Here is an 11,324-nt window from a genome sequence, read left to right as displayed (position 1 = left end):
TACCCAGCTTCCCCCGAAGTTCACATCTTACGTGACCACAGCACAGTTATCAAATGCAGTACGTTAACATTAATAGTGTTACTAAAAAACAGACTTTATTTGAATCTCATCAGTTTCCTAGTGAGATCTGGAGAGGGAGAAACAGACACAGAGAACCAGAGAGGAAGACCAAGGTTAGACAAAGTCCCCAAGGCCCTTCTCCTAGGAAAAGTTCCCAGACAGTTGACCCATCCAAGGCTGAGGGCATGGGCTCTCTTTTTGGCAGGTGCCATAAGTTAGGTGCCTCATATGTGGCTATTTCATGAATGAATGAAGTCAAGTGCTCCAGATACAGAGCCAAAGGCATTATGACAGTGTCCACACACAGCCAACCCACCGTCCTTTGTCTTTTCTAAGTTTCTGTCACATCCAGGATCTGTGGCTTACACCAATCAACATTTCCGAGGGGCCCAAAGCTGAGAGCTTCTTCTATGTTCAGTTCTCAGCTTCAGCCTCTGGAGGGAGGTTCTTCTATAAATGTTCTTTGCTGAGCCTTTCTCCTTGCATGCCTCTCTTCGGGGTACCGGCATTGCAGCCAGGATCTCAGTCTGGCTCCCTTTGAATTTATAATTTAGAGGCCTAGGGGGGAGTTTATCACTGTGGTGCAGGAAGGAAAGGAGGCTTTGTACCCATCACTGGGTCCTGAGCTGCCTTGTCTCCTTAATGTGGGAACCAGGCAGCCTAGGGTTGGGTAGACTGTCAATCACCAGAAGGTTCATTAGCTCCACCCCCCAGGCCCATACTGCATGCAGGGCAGCCAGTCCAGGCAGAAAGCAGGTGCGGGAAGTGGCAATCCAGCTGAGGCTCACCATGCCCCCTTCTCAGGCCGACTCCAAAAGCCCGTAACACAGCCCATGCCCACACCAGTCTGCTTCCCTAACAGCGACTCATTCAAAGTCTTCTTTAATGAGGCCCATTTACTGTAGTTCCTTGTTGCATTAAGGGTGACAAATCTGCCATTTTGTCCCCTCTTGACTTCCTGATTTTTTACTCCAAGTGGCTGGGAAGACCCTGGAGTCTATTGACGGTCAATGACAGCCCTTATGGGGTGGTACCAAAGGAAAGGGAATGTAAAGATTTGACTAGCGGCAGACAGTAGGGCAAAGCTGAGACGTGTCCCTTGTGCCACAGGACCAATGATTCCAGGTCAACATAGATTGCCCTTGGTGGAACTCCTAAGTCATCTCAGAAGAGACGTGTGTGCACACACAGAATGGGGGAAGGGAAGGGACTGGAAACACCTATTAGTTGAGGGGTACAGTGTTTAGATAAACTTGGATAAAATTACATCTCACATAGCTCCAGACACCTCCAGGAGTGGGCCTGCAGGACCCTTCTTCATCCCACCCCTTGAAGACCTTCTATTCAGAGATAATTGATTTTTCTTCCAACTGGTAGACAGATACATGCAAGTAATAACCAGAAAGAATTAAGGACTAAAACAACTTTTTTCAGGTTTTTCATGTTCCTGTATTTGATTTGACCCCCCAAATAATGGAAGAATTCACCCGTTGGTCAACATTCATCTTTTTCCCCATTAATAAGGATAAGAAATAGTTGGCTTATATTGAAGCAGAAGGAATTCAGTTTAGCTATGATGCCCAGCACAGTGTCTGGTACGTAGTATATGTTCAAAACTATATGTTAACTGAATGAATGAACAGGTGGTAGATATAGAAGAAACCTCACTAGCTTATTGTGGAAAGAGCTTTGGAGCTGGAGGGAACCAAGTTCCAATTCTGGACATGCTCCTTTCCAGGTGCCCTTGAGCAAGTCACTTGACCTCTCAGCCTCACTTTCTCACTTATCAAAGCAAAGACATATAGCTCCCTTCCTCAGTGCTATGATGAGAATTAAATAAATAGTGGGTGTGCTAAACAGCATGCATAGCGGAGTGTCTGGCAGGAGGTAGATAATAAATAGTACCTACTTTTATGATTGTTTTTAATAGTTAGAATCACTCAGACTGAGAAGGTTCCAGAGAACATGAGCAAATTGAGCTGACTTGGGGTTATTTGAGGACAGTCCTGCCCAGAGGAAGAAGAATGGCTACTTAAGGAGATTTATGGCCCAAGCCTGCCTTGGGATTCTAGGACTGTGGGTGCCCATTGCCTGTGAGATGTTGTCATTTTCAAGTGCCCAGGGAGAGCCAGATGCTGAAGCAAGAATAAGCAGATGTGTCACACGGTCTTCTAGGAGTCCGGGGTCTGCAGCCCACCAGGGTGCACATGGCCACCCACTTCTCCTTCCTCTCTCTCTTTCATTTTCTCTTTCTCTTTTTCACAAACACCTAAAGATGTTCCCACAGGGCCACACCCAAACCCAACAGTCGCTTAGCAACCAGTGCACCTTCTGGTGAGGGCTATGGGCTATCTTAGGTGCCAGACATGCTTTTCTCCCCTAGTTACCTGATTGTAATACCTTAGAGGGTGAGCCATGTGTTTTACCATTGCTGACACCCTGAGCACAGTAGGTGCCTAATAAACACATTGATGATGAGGATGAGGACCAAGGGTGTTTCAACACAAGGGCAGGCAAGATGGGGAGGCTGCGGCAGGCTGGGTCAGATGCCATGCTGCTTGGAAGCAGCAACACGGACAAGAGGCCTTTCTACCTCCTTACAACTCCCTGGCCACAAGGGCTTTCAGGAGAGGGTGATCATTGGCACCAAAGCCAAGTAAGTAAATGTCTGCGACAGCTTCTGCTTACCACCACAACTTCTTCTCACTCTCACCTACCCCTGCCTTTTGATCTCCCACTCCCCCGTCCTTTTTTGTTTTTTTGGCAGCTGGCCAGTACAGGGACCAAACCCCAGACCTTTGTGCTATCAGCACTGTGCTCTATCCAACTGAGCTAACCAGCCAGCTCCCATGCCCTTTCATTTCCCCTTCTGCTTTCTATTCCTTTCCAGACTATAGCTTAGTAGGACCTTGGGGGACATCTGCTCGCTCAGCCTCTACGATGGTTGGTGAGATGAGGTCTGGCTTTAGAACCATCCAGAGCCAGAGCCAGATGAGAGACCTCCCCCCACCATGGAGTGGGAGTGAGGGCTAAGGTGCCAGGTCTGCCCTGGGCCCTGGGCCCTGGAGTGCAACAAGTGCTGTAAAGCACTTTGTGGGACAAGGTGCTGTCCTGGGCACTTTCACATGCTGTAATTTCATTTAATGTGACAGCCCTGCAATACAGATACTTTCTCCCCATTTTCCAGATGAAGGAAATGACCTGAAGGCAGTGGTCTAGAACCTGAGTGTTGTCAGACTCACCCGGTGGGCTTATTAAGACGCAGACTGCAGGCTCCATCTGAGTTTCTGTTTCGCTAGGTCTGGTGTAGGGCTGGCTCAGGAACATTTCAAGTTCCTGAGTGCTATGGATGCTGCTGCTCAGGGACCAGGCTTTGAGGACCACAGACTTCATGGGTCATGGCTAGTAAGTGGAAGGCCAAGGATTGAACCCTGAAGCTTCTCTTCCTTCTCCACCACAGCCGGCTTCCCTCCTCAGAGTGCCCCGGTAAGATCTCTGTCAATGCCCTGGAATCTATCCACCTGGAAGTCGCATAGACGGGCTGGGGTCTGCTGTCAATCCGTAGGGCTCCTGGGAAATAGGGTAAACCAAGCACCAAGTGCCCTGGGCTCCAGCACCAGGGGAGAAGGTCACAAGCCTGGCTTACTGGTCCCCAGAGCTTCTTTTACAGGGTGTTTTATGGGAGAGCTGTCAGTGCCAGAATCAGGGCGGGGTGAAGAACTCAGCCCTGCCAGAGTAAACAGCAGCCTGTCCCACCAGTGGGGGCCCCCACTGCAGGGCAGTTTAAAATTGCTACTGTATTTAATCGTTAACCAAGCTACCTCATTGGTAGTGGAAATGGGGGAAGGGGAGGCAGGCAAGCTCCAGGAATGAGCTGTGAGACATATTTCTCTCCATTTTTGGCTCACTTGGGATACTGTTCAAAGCAGCCCCTCGGGGCTCAGCGCTGGAGTTTATGTCAGCCCTTGTACTTGATGGGCTCGAGGTTCATACCTCCTGGTTAGTGGGACCCAGGAGGCTGGGGAACCCAGCTGCTCACTCACGTGTCTCACTGTTCCTGCAGCAGGGACTGACTTTGACCTTTGTGGGTCCTGAAATAGAAGTCAGAGCTAGCATACAGCACCATAAAGCTTCTTGGCAGCCACACACTGTCACCTGGCTCTTCAGAGCCTTGTGCTAGCAAAGCATCTCCAAAGCAGCTGCCTGGAGGCAGGCAGATGGCCACAAAGACCTCTCCAGGGCCTTGCCAGCCTGAGATCCTGAGGATCTTGTGTCTTGTCTCCTTGAGGCTCATTGCCCAAAGGTGAAGACAGGTATCTTCTTTCCCTGAGATCTGGACATAGTCCAGATATGCATCTATCTTTGCTGGTTCTTTCCCTGCTATAAGCCCCCAATAGAAACTCAGGACTACTCCTGCCTCAAAGTAATTTAATCCAACTCAACCATGGGAACATGAGATTGGGGAAACTTTATCCCTAGAGAGAATGATAGTAATAATAATAATTATTGCTATCACTCATTCAGGGCATGTAAGTGCTAGGGACACTATTCACGTACTGCTTCATTTAATCATCTCACTCGACAATGACTTAGATACTATTATTGTCTCCATTTTACAGGTGGGAAAACTGGGGCACTGAGGGGTTGATTAACTTGACCAAGACCACACAGCTAGAGAGTGAGTGAACCACGACTTGAACAGGGTGGTTTAGGCTTCAGAGTATGTGCCCTTGACCTCCCCTCTCTACTGCAGCCCACCCCCTTCCACCTTCCACTGCAGCTTCCTGGGCTGACTTAGGAGCTCCTAATTCCATACACTTCAATTACGTGGCCATGTTCCCCAGTGCCCATATGGCATGTGTAGATGTGTTATTTTGTGGAATAAAATGGCAGGTAGATGACAGTGGGGACAGAGAGCTCTTAGAAAGGACCAGAGGACAAGGCTATGATTCTGGAAACTGGATGTAGCAGAAGCCACCAGGACTTGGAATCAGAAGACCAAGCTCCTCAATCTATTGCCTGAGTTGACTATGGCCAAGTTACTCAACCACTTTGGGTCTCAATTTCCCCACATACAAAATGGGGATGATACCTACGTTATGCGCTAAACTCTGTCTCCCCCAAATTTATATGTCCAAGCTCTAACCCCCGGTATCTTCAAGACGTGACTGTATTGAAGATAGAGCCTTCAAAGAGGTAAAATGAGGTCAGAGGGGTAGACCCTGATCCAATATAACCAAGGCCCTTATAAAACAAGGTTAGGACACAGACACACACAGAAGGAAGACTGTGGGAGGACAGAGGGAGAGCCTGTGTTCCCAGGGTGCGTGTGCGCCATCTGCTCGGTTCTGAGGGCCCCTCTGACCCGGCTGGCCTGCAGCACCTATGTCACTGCCCTCCTTTGACCCCGGGCACTGTTGTCAGATGATCTTCATCATACCGGTTTTCCTTTATGGTGAATTCTCTCCCAGAGACCCGGAAGTTCTTGTAATTTGACCTCTGCCCGCTACCCCCACTCTCCCTCCCCACCTCTCCCGGGGTCCTAACATGCCTTTTTGTTCCTGGATTCCAAATGGAGACACTTAGAGTCCCCATCCTCACATGCAAACAATCCTCAGCCCAAGTGTGTCAGTTCATGTAAATCGTACTCAAAGACCTGAGTGCTGATTAAATCTTGGTGGAGGTTTGTTTGGGTCTGGGGTTGTGTTTGCTTACTCTTGTTGTGGTTGTTTACTTTGTTTTGTTTGGAATGTCAGATGCAGAGGGCTGAGTTAAACAAAATCCTTGGTTCATGTAAGCTCTGTAATATCTGTGTGCAATATCTCCCTCTTATTTCTTTATTCCTCTTATTTTCATACCTAGAGTGGTCATATGTTTATCATATAAACAAGCACCCTTTAGAAGAGAAAAGGAGGCACCTTAATGATTATTATGCTGGGAATACGGGTATAAACCAGCCACAGGCAAACCAGACATGTGGTCACCCTGCTGGGACTGTCCATCCGTTCCCGTGTCCCCTTTAAATCCCTGTTCTGTTTTGTGTGATTTGTGTACTTTTGCTTTTATGTGTTCTTGTAAAATGTATGTTTTTGTCTTAGGTGTATGTGTTTTAAATGTACATAGATGGTATTTTGTTATAGCTCTACTTCTGTTTCTTACCTTTTTCACTAAGCTCTGCTCATGTTTATATCTTATCTGTTGCTTCTAGTGGGTGCATAACACTCCATGTTGTACAGCCACCTCATATATTAATTGTGATGGGCACCCAGGTTGCCCCAGCCTCACCCCATCACAGGCAATGCCATAGTGATTCTCTTGTTCAGGCGTCTAGGACTAAAATTGGAACTGCTTTGGGACCTCAGGCGCAGAATTGCTGGCTTGTTGTCTAAGTAAGTAGTGCCAAATTGCTCTCCAAAATTTGCCTAACTCTTTGTGACTGGTGTATAGATTTCAGCTCCAGCCCAGCTGGGGCACCCAGGGAAGAGAAGGCTGAGAACAGAAGCTAAGAAAGCACCTGCATCTAGGGAGTGAGCAGAGGAAACATATGGTCATGGAGACTGAGAAAAGAGGGGACACAAAGGCAGAAGGAAAACCAAGAAAGCTCACAGCAAGATGAGACGGTGTTGATGGTGGTGCAGAACTCTGGCTCTGAGTCAGACACACCTGGGCTCTAGCTTAGTTCCATACCAGAACATGACAAGCACCCAGTAAATACAAGGCATTTATTCACTAACAGCTTCTTGTGAGTACTTATCAGAGTTTGTGCTGATATTATAATTTGTATGATTATTTGGTTATTATCTGTATGTCCCACTAAATTAATTGCTTCCTCAGGACAGGGACCTTGTCTATTTGCTTGCCATTTCACCCCTAGAACCTAGCACAGTGCCTGGGACAGAGAGACATAGTAGATACTTATGGAGCTAGTTAACTGGAGAAGGTAGAATGCCGAGGATAATTATAGTTTGTGGCAAGTGTGATGAAGGAAAACACAGCATGCTGTGTTAGAGAATAACTGAGGTGGGGGAAGGATGCAGACAGACCTATCAGGGAAAGTTTCTTGGAGGAGGTGACGTGAGCTAAGAGATGAAGGCAGAGGATGGACCGTCCATATGGAGAGTTGGGGAAGAGCCTTTCAGGCAGAAGAACAGCAGGTTCAAAGGCCCTGAGGCAGGAAGGAGAATCATGGCACAGCGTGGGAGGTCCATGAGGGATCTTAATCAGGAAAGTAACACAATGAGTGGAAACAGGGAGAACAGGTAGGAGGCTGCTGCAGATGGAAGATGACAGTGGCTTGAACTTAGAGGCAAAAAGGTGAAAAAGAATGGATGGATCGGGGATGCATTTTGGACATAGAAGATAGGACATGCTGAATGGCTGAGTGTAGGCAGGGGGGAAATATACAAATCAAAGTTAACGTGGACAACCTCATGTGAGTGGTGGTGCCATACTGGGCTTGGGAACTTAGGGAAGAAATAGGATTGGGGTGGACTGGGGAGATTGGGAATAAAAAGCTCAGATGTCAACATACCAAGTGCAAGATGACTGTGAGATGACTAAAGGGAGATATTGAATAAGGGGTCAGATAGATTAATCTGAGACTAAGGAGGAGAGGCCCTGATTTGTTTGGGGTCATCAGCATCTAGATGGTATTTAAAGTCATGAAATGGGATTGGATAAACTCCTGGAGTAAGAAAGTGTCAATAGAGATGACAAGAAGGTCCTACCCAGAGCCTTGGGCTCTCCGATAGTTGGAGGCTGGGTGGAGGGTGAAGCCAATGAGGTGAGGGAACCTCTAATATGGTGTCATAAAAGGATAAGAGAGAAGAAGGAAGAAGCAAACTGCCAAATGCTGCTGAGAAGTCAAGGAAGAACAGGAGAGGAAAAAGGGGCTTTGAATTTGGCAATGTGAAGGCTGCTGCAAACTTTTATAATGACTTTTTTTTTTTTTTTTACAAAGATTTGTTAAGGTGTAATTCACATATCCCCTAAGGCACCTATTCAAAGTGTTCGGTACAATGGTTTTTAGCATAGTCACAGAGTCGTGCAACCATCACCACAATCTACTTTTAGAATATTTTTGTTATCCTAAAAAGAAACCTCCTACCTATTAGCAGTCAGTCCTCTTTCCCCTTTCCACTCCTCCACCAGCCCAGCTCATGGCAACCACTAATCTACTTTCTGTCTCTATAGATTTGCCTATTCTGGACATTTCCTATAAATGGATGTGGCCTTTTGTGTCTGGCTTTTGTCACTGAGCTAATGTTTTCAAAGTCTGATAATGTTGTAGAATGTACTTCATTTCTTTTTATAACCGAATAATATTCCATTTATGGATGTGCCACATTTTATTTATCTGTGCATCCACTGATGAAAATTTGGGTTGTTTCCACTGTTATGAATAATTCTGCTATGAACATTTGTGTACAAGTTTTTGCATGGACATATGTTTTCATTCCTCTTGGGTATATACCTGGAGTCAACTTGCTAGGTTATATGGTAATTCTATGTTTAACATTTTTAGAAACTGCCAAACTATTTTCCAAAGTGGAAACCATTTTTGCATCCCCAGCAGCAGCGTGTGAGAGTTCTAATTTCTCCCCATCCTCATCATCACTGTGATTGTCTCTCTTTTTGGTTGAGCCATCCTGGGGGTTGTGAAGTGATATCTCATTGTGGTTTTGATTTGCATTTCCCTAATGATTAATGATGTTGAACATCTTTTTGTGTGCTTATTGGCCGTTTGTATATGGCTACTGGTAAATTTGACAAGGACAGTTTCATGGAGTGATGGGTGTTGAAGCCAGACTAAGTTAAAGAGAAAATGAAAAGCGAGGAAGTGGGAAAAGCAAATATAAACACTATTTTGAGAAGTGTTCCTATGGAGTGGTTTCAAGGGAGGTTTTATTGGCTTTGTGTTTTCCTAGTAATAGGAGACACTAGAATCTGTTTGTTTATGAGAATGATCCAGTAGACACGGTTGCTTGATGATGCAGAGGAAAGGGGCAATAGCTGTGGGGCAAAAGCCCTAAGAAGGTGATAAGGGCAGGACTCAGAGCGTAAGAGATGGTGTTGCCTTTGAAAGGATCTCCCCTCTCTCCCTTTTAACCTCTGAGAATCTGGCTAGAGGCGCTTCTCTACCTGTGGATTTGATGGTGGGAAGACACAGGGGTTTCTCTCCGAAGGCTCCTGTTTTCTCAGTGAGTAAAGGATGAGGTCGTTAACCCAGAAACAGAGCAGAACAGTTGTGAGAGATTCGAAAAATGGGGGAAATTAATAAAATAATTATTTGGAGAGTGAGAAGTCAAACTTAAAAGAGGAGTGTAGGTTTGCCAGTGGGCATTGAGTGCCCATTGTGGTATGAATTTATAGTAAATCCAGTCGACTCGGCTTGATTTTCTCCAAGAACACTCAACTACTCAGATGTGGGAGCAGTGAATGTGAATAATTGGACTTAGCTGGGTTGTGGCTCCGCCAGGTGAGTACAGTAGAGAAGGTGCTGGCCGGAGAGTTGAGGATGTGTGAAGCAGTAATTATAATAAGGACCAAGGAGTGATTCCCAGACCAGCAGCACAGCATCACCCAGCCACTTGTTAGATATGTAATTTGGGGGCCCTACCCCAGAACTACATGAGAGGACAACAGGGGAGACTGTGTCCTCAGAGGACAGAAGTGAAAATATTGCAGTTAGCTGATTATAGACTGTAATCTCCAGGGGAGAGATGAAAAGGTTTGGGGCGTCTGGGAAATGGATCTGTTTAGGAGATATGACCAGGAGTTGGGACAAGTGATCCACTGATGATAGACGGCCCCAAACCCTTGGACTTCTGGAGTTCCTGAGATAAGCAGGGATGTGAGGTATGATGGGATTTACCACGAAGAGCCATAGAGGAAAGTGGGTAAGGGTTCCCTCCAGGGTTTTGAATCCTTAGCTGAGCGCTGGATGACAGCACCTCCTGTAGCCGGGAACTGGCATTACATCACTTCTGCCACAATCTGTTGATTAGAGTCACATAACTCAGCCCAGATTCAAGGGGAAGGGACTATACAAAGTGTGAACACAATCAGATGTGGTTCCTTGAAGACCACCAGCGTAACAGACCACCACAATGGCTAATGCTTTCTGTGTCCAGCTAAAAAATATATTTGCCTACTACAAGAACGTGAAAATATTTTTCTATATTTTCTTTTGAAAGCTTCATTGTTTTACCTTTCCTATTTAAATGTATCATTCATCTAAAACTGATGTTTGTAATTGATATGAAGTAGGGGTCAAGATTTTTTTTTCCCACGTGGATACCCAGTGTGTTTTTTAAAAAAAAAACCATTGCCACGCAGGGCCACCTTTGTCATAAACCAAGAATCTACAATCATGTGCCACATAATGATGTTTCAGTCAATGACGACTACATACATGATGTGGTCCCATAAGATTATAATGGAGCTGAAAAATTCGGTGGCTTAGTGACATTGTAGCTGTTGTAACGTCATATCGCAACACATTACTCATGTAGGAGCAATCAATAGGCCATAGCATATAGCCTAGGTGTGTGGTAGGCTATACCATCTAGGTTTGTGTAAGTATGATGTTGGCCCAATGACAAAATCACCTAACGACTCATTTCTCAGAACATATCCCATCATTAAGCAAGGCATGACTGTATATAGGTTTTATTTCTGGATCTTCCAAATGTCCCAGTGGTATAGTTATCTGTGCTTGCTCGTAATTATGTAACAAGTCTTAATAACCAGTAACCTAAATCCTTCAGTTTTGTTATTCTTCTTACAATTAATTTTTGGCTTTTAGCATTTTGATATAAATGCATTAAAATATAACGAGATAATAAAAGGATAATAAGATTGTTATAGATTGAACTGTGTGTCCAAAAAGGATAATATTAAAGTCCTAACCTCCAGTACCTCAGAATGTGACCTTGTTTGAAAATAGGTTCCTTGCAGATATGATCAAGTTAAGATGAGGTTATACTGCAGTAGGGTGAGCCCTACCCCAATATTACTAGTGTCCTTATAAAAAGAGATGACAGACACAGGAAGAACACCATGTGACAACAGAGGCACTAGAGAGACGCAGCTGCAAGCCGAGAACTGCCAAGGGCTGACGAGCACAGTCAGGAGCTAGGAAGAGGTGAAGGACCCTCCCCTACAGCCTTCAGAGGGAGCATGGCCCTCCTGACACCTTGATTTTGGACTTCTAGTCTCCAGAACTAGAATAATTATTGAGAAATTATTGAAATATATTGTTA

This window comes from Cynocephalus volans, chromosome 4, assembly GCF_027409185.1.
Source record: "Cynocephalus volans isolate mCynVol1 chromosome 4, mCynVol1.pri, whole genome shotgun sequence".
Lineage (NCBI taxonomy): Eukaryota > Metazoa > Chordata > Mammalia > Dermoptera > Cynocephalidae > Cynocephalus > Cynocephalus volans.
Note: the sequence above shows the minus strand (reverse complement) of the source record.